The following is a 6,232-nucleotide window of genomic DNA, read 5'->3' as shown; positions in this document are numbered from 1 at the left end:
AGCCTTTGATGAATAGTATTTGAGGCACCTCGGAGCTTTGAGGAAGTGCTCCAGAGCAGTGCTTGGAGGCGACCTAGACTTGTCGGAGGCACCCTCAAGCATATAATGTTTATGCTGTGGGGAGGTGCCCCGGATGAGCACTTGGAGGTACCTTGGAGCACTTAGAGGTGTCCTCAAGCAGATAGAAGCTGCAAACATTGGAATTGATCAAAGCTAAAGTTTTTAAGATAAACTTTGGGGTTGGAGGTGCCTCAGATGAGCTTCGAGGTGCCCTCAATGCTCAATAAAAGCCTTGTTCGACCAAAGCTTCAACACAAGTTATTCTAAGTGCTTCCTTGATCATCCAGCTTCTTCGACTTCATGCTGCTGTTGTGCTACGACGCTACTACACCCCATGACTATAAACGGACCAACTCCAACACCAGAGACATTCATTTCTCCGTCTTCAATTGGGTAACGTTTATTTTATAGCTATTCAATTTTGCATAAGTTAGGGTAGGTTTGTTATAAAATATGACACCCAAATAATAAATAAATAATAAGGTTATTTGACAAATAATTTTATTGGAATTTCTGTGAATTTTTAGAAATTTTTTGAGAACTAAACGAAGTTCGTATGACACGTTTTAAAATGATCAATTATAAACTTAGGAAAAAATCTATTTGGAATATCTATTTTAGTTAGGAGTGGATTGAGGAAGTAACCTAGGCTTTAATTGAAAAGACCGAAGTTTATAACTTATATTAGTTCCCTAGTCTTCATCCATCCGAGCCTTTCCCCTTTCTTCCTCTCTCGCTCGAATTGCCGCAAATGCTGCCACCACCTCCTCTCCTTCGATAGCCGGAGTTGGGTCTGCCGTCAAGCTCCTTGAGTTGCCCTCCCTTGCACGGGCTACCTTCGGCCATGAGCAGGGAGGTGTCATTCTCTCACACGCGGCACAGCCTTGCGTGACCTAGCATCGTCGAAGTCACCGACCTGGATGCACATCGAGCCGTGCCACACGAGGACAGATCGGTGATGTCGTAGTCGTCTCTGTTGCGAAGGTGAGCTGTCAGATTCCTCTCGATCTTGATCCGATCATCGCCATCATTCGCCCCTTTCTTGTCGCTGTCTGGTTCTGAGATGCAACGGCCAAAGTTGTCGTAGGAGGCAACGTCGAGGGCCATTGGGAGAGAACGGAGCCCTCCATTGCCGCTCCCTTCGTTTCTCCCTCTTGCCGAGAGCCCCATTCTGTCCGAGTGGTTGTTGTTGCTGTAGGAATGTCGTCTTTGGCCATCATTCAGAGGCTGCCAAATCCTTGTTTCAACTACTCTTTGGCCACAAGATCCAGTGTCGGATCTTTCTTCTCCATCCGACGAGGAGTCAAACACTAGTTGAGCAGATACGGATCTGAGAGGGAGCTCAGATTCTTTACAACAACTTTGAGTTTTCTTCGTCGAAGGGTTGCAGATCTATTTTGGGGTAAGGTTGCTAAATTTAGTTTTCATTTGGAGTACAAGGCTAATTAGTGGATTCATTGGTTGGATTGTTAGGGTAACAAGTGAAGGGAGTGGGAGGGGCAGCAGTAGCTCTCTAGTGGTGGTCGTGAAACACCATCAACTATCTCCGGATTTGGGTAAGTGGTAGGAATTGATTTGTGTTTAGCTTCAACGGAATTGATTATGGAATACATGAGATTGTTGGGATATAATTGAGTTGTATATTTGGATTGAGGGTTGATTAGGGTTATTTGTTTTGGAGGGCAGCACCTTCATCTTGCTTCGATCATCACTATGCATGGGAAATCCATAGCTTGGGCTACCATTTCCGACAGCAAGATCTTCAGCCGTGAGATAATAGGGGCGCAACCAAATTAAGGTAAGCAATGTATGGTGATTTGATTGCATTTATGTGATGGGTTGGTGGATATGAATTTTGTATCAGATTTTATTGAAGAAGGAAAAGGTAATGTGAACCATTTGTTAATTGAGATGTAATTAGATTACATCATAAGAGGATTAGTTGTGCAAGAAGTGTTGTATCAATAAATGGAATTAAAATGTTGATTTCCTAATCGGATTAGGATTAGGATTAGGATTAGTTATTTGGCTTGTGATAGAACTTAGCAGTACTATGTATTCTGTGTTGCAGGATACTAGTCGGAGACACATCTCGACGTGACATTATCTATTATGATCGGCAGATAAATGCGGGTACTTATTGCTTTATCTCTTTAGTACATTGATTTTAGTACATGAGCTAAAAATTCAGATAGTTATTGTGTTCATCTTGACTGCACTCATATTTTTCTTATACTTGAAGCTTATCCACTCGATCTTTGAGCTACTCGTTTCTGTATCTATACAGTCTCTTGTTGTTATCCATGATATTTAACAGATACCAGTTACCAGATATTAGATATTGGATACCAGATACTAGATACCATATATCAGATACTAGATACCATACTTACTTGCTTGAATGTTATTATTTACACACCTTATTGGGCATATTGGCTTCATGTAGCACACCTATTTTCTGTTTATATATATATGATAACTGCTGCATTTTACGCATCATGGCATTGCATGCATGCCGACGATCATGTCTCCCTTGTAGTTGAGAGGGTCGTTAGTCAGGGTCGCACACTCGGTCACTTATGGGTAGTGGTAGCTGGAGCATGTCGCTTGTCCTGTCGTGCTCCCACTCACTTACATATGGATAGTGATAGCTGGAGTTGCGAGCAGCATGGACCCCCGTCGCAGACGTAGCTAGTTATCTACTATGCACCTGCCCACTCGGTCACTCGAGAGTAGTAGCGGCCTTTGAGTGGTACAGTTGTCATCGATCTGACCTCTCAACCATACAGAGGTCGTGGTGCAGAGAGGTGGGTGGAGTGACCATCCGTGCATACACTGTGATTATTATACCTGCTGATGCCATTACTTACTTATGTTGCTATTGCTTATTTATGTTGTTGTTGCTTACTTATGCTGATATGCTCACATAGGTTGAGATATATACCTGAGGTATGAGTTTAGCGTTGGTTTGCTTATTGGTAATATATATATACCTCACATGTTACCCATGTAGTTATGAGCAGTATTGTAGTAGGTCTTTGCTATACCTGACCTTCTATTACTAGCCTAGGATATGATTTCAGGTATGGACACTTATTATGATATCACAGTTGTATCTGTTATTTTCCCTACGAGACTGTATACCTTGTATCTCTAGTTATTTATTATGTTCATGCACTATCTATTCTATTATCCGCTGAGTCTTAATACTCGCCACCCCACAAACTGGATTATTTCGTCAGGTAGTAGGTAAAGGATTTATGGAGTTGCCTAGCGATCCTGTCCGTTAGTCCCAAGTCATATCGAGCTTCTCCTTTCGTTAGTGTTTCCTTTCGCATTGTTGGTTTTGTACTTGTTCTTGTATTTGTGTATTCTTTTATATGAAATTTTGTTTTGTGGTATCTTGTATTTGGTTGGGTGATGATGTGTCAAGCCGAGCCGGCTCGCAGTAGTTGTTTTGTTCGTTTCATGTTCGTTATTTTGTGATTTTCACTATACTATGTTTCAGTCGAGTGGGTTGCATTATTAACTGCGTAGTTATGTTATGCTTCAGCCGTGTGGGTTGCATTATTAACTGCGTGGTTCTGTGTATATTCCAGCCGTATGTGGCTGATGTATTTTGTATGTATGTATGCCTCAAATTATCACCGGTACAGGGGAGATGTCGAAATTTTTCGGTAGGGACTCCTTTAGGAGCATGATAATATTTGTTATACTACTTCCTTCCATTTTATACTCGATTCACTCTTCTGTCGGTTCTGGAAGAGGATTTTAGTAGATTTTCCATCGATACGATCCGAGAAATTATGGGTCTTGGAGTAGGAGTCGCTAAAGACTCCGAATCAAGTAACCGATCACATACTTATGTTTCCTTACTTCATTTGTTTTAATTCATCTGTGTACTCATTTTCAAAATAGTAAAAAGACTAGGTTTTTTTTTTTAAAAAAAAATCATATGATTCATCCTTGCCCCTCTTACGTGCCTCGATCCTATAGTCTAAAATTGTCCATTTTGTTCTATATTCGTACAAATGCAAATATAACTAAAAAGGAAGAGTTGAAAGCATATCGATATTGCTTTCTTTAGCTACACATCAAAATAAATACAAAAAAATAATAACAAGGCACCAAACCCTGACATGCAGGCTCAAGCTTACCAATATCTTCTCATCAACATAAATCCAATTGTTCTTTTCATTTAATAATTGGATCTTATTAAGTGTATGAACCAGTGGATGAAGAGTGTCGACCAAGTGAAGATTCATGGTGATGCTTGTGTTTGCTCGTAGCAAAGAACAGCTATATAGATAATGATTATGTGAAGATTTAAGTCTGCTTGGACCTGACTATATGAGAGGTGCGTCTCTTGAAAATTACGTTGAAGGTGTTGACCGATGGTGTTCAATATTCCTTAGAACTATCCTTGCATGCATTTTAGATTCGATCGGGGCAGTGGCAGCTACAGCAGAACCATAAAGAATATGTGATGCTCCAGCATTCTACAAGAGGCCTAAGTGGTGCATTGCATGCCAACCTCCAGGAAGGGTGAACTCCATTTCATGTAGATAGAAGGGTATATGGCGTGAATTTTGTCAAGCATTGTCATAGAACAAATGTAATGCAACCTTAAAACAACTAACTAGTATCAATTGGAAAAGGACTTTTAGAGCTTTAAATAGGGAGAAACATATATACACACACATGCGCTATCTTGAGGACAAGGGTGCTACGCCAAAGGCTACTTAGAATGTCTAGTAAAATAAAATTAATAAAATCACAATAAAAAAATATGAGTAGTATTCTGTGTGATATATAATGAATAATACCTCTTTTACACCGAAGAAAGTTCAAAATCGTAATGTTTGATGAGGCTAATTAATGCCAATATTATAAATCTAACAGACTTGGCAAGGAAGCCTAGTATTTGAAGAGCTTATCTAAATGAAAATAACCAACAAACCACCAGCAGACTCTCGAAAACGAGAGGTGGGGTTGTGTCTCTTTTTCATCCTACTATTTATTGCTTGTTGTGTATAGAAAATTCATGCATATTTGTGGCACCAATTGTTAAAACAACATAAAGCTTTGTAATCTATCCAACAACATATACACCAAATATACCAGAAAAATATAGTAATTTTACTTGAACAAAAGCGAAAGAAGCACAGGCTCGAAGGATAGTGTCTATTTTTCCTATACTCAAAGTAAATGATATGACTTTAATTATTAACAATTGAAATTGTCAAACCTTTGCTTGTAAGAGTAGCACTTGATTCTTTTGATTCGGTTGTAGAGGCTTCTTCTTGATCCAGCATTGATGATCCATGCTCCCCCTCAATCCTTGAGGTGGATGCCTGTTTATCTTTATCCTCGGATATTGAACATCTCTCAACTTCGGAATCCTCATGCACTTCAAATAAGGAGCACACTCTTTTACCTTTGTCCTTATGCTCTCTTGAGAATGGATCTTCTTGAATTTCTTCTTCTTCTTCTGATGTTGAGCACCTCTCCATCTTGGAGTCCTCTTCTTCTTGATCCAATGATCAAGATTGGAGATTATGAAGATGCTAAGGAGCTTCGGAGCAAATTGGCAAAGATCCAATGAGTCTTTCTCTTTGGATTCTTCTTTATTTGGTGTAGTGGAGGGATTTTCATGGATCTTTGTCAATTTGCACTAAAACTCCTTAGCATCTTCATAGTCTCCAATCTTGCTCATTGGATCAGGAAGAAGAAGATTCGCCAGACTCCGGGTGCTTGAACCAAGATTTTTATCCGGAATGCATCAAACACGATCCGTTACGAGGGAGATAAAGTTTTATCCCTCTCCAGATACCTGGAACCCTTTTAGACACTTAAAACCCTTCAAGGCACCCCAACCAAGGCTATAAATATAGCCCTGGTCCCAGAAGTTAAATACAACACTTGTAATCGATTCCGTTTGAGTTTAGCTTTTTCGTTGTGAGATTTAATTACTATAAAAGGCTTCTCCACCCAGAGGATATTTTTACTGAGCTTTTCATCTTCCTTGGATTAACAACCTCCCCGATTGTAACCAAGTAACTCTTTCTGAGCTTCTTCCTTATTTTTTAATATTTTAATTCTTTTTATGCAAGTGTTTATTTTGATAAAGCTATAAGTCAAGGGAGGTCTTTTCGTTTTATTGTACAGGCTA

The 6,232-nt window shown here is 39.7% G+C and overlaps 1 long non-coding RNA gene across 2 annotated transcripts; it reads left to right on the top strand.

The window, feature by feature from the left end:
• Nucleotides 1–747: 747 nt before the first annotated feature.
• On the top strand, nt 748–4,804 carry LOC122051997. 2 transcript variants are annotated; one of them, XR_006131663.1, is made up of 6 exons: nt 748–1,462; nt 1,534–1,616; nt 1,747–1,858; nt 2,132–2,193; nt 4,293–4,417; nt 4,499–4,804. It is a non-coding gene; the product is annotated as an uncharacterized LOC122051997 (long non-coding RNA). The 2 variants fall into 2 exon arrangements; XR_006131662.1 differs by lacking the exons at nt 4,293–4,417; nt 4,499–4,804 and adding an exon at nt 3,303–4,002.
• Nucleotides 4,805–6,232: the final 1,428 nt, after the last annotated feature.

This window comes from Zingiber officinale, chromosome 3A, assembly GCF_018446385.1.
Source record: "Zingiber officinale cultivar Zhangliang chromosome 3A, Zo_v1.1, whole genome shotgun sequence".
Classification (NCBI taxonomy): Eukaryota; Viridiplantae; Streptophyta; class Magnoliopsida; order Zingiberales; family Zingiberaceae; genus Zingiber; species Zingiber officinale.
The sequence above is the reverse complement of the archived record's forward strand: the minus strand, read 5'-3'. Positions and strand labels throughout refer to the sequence as shown.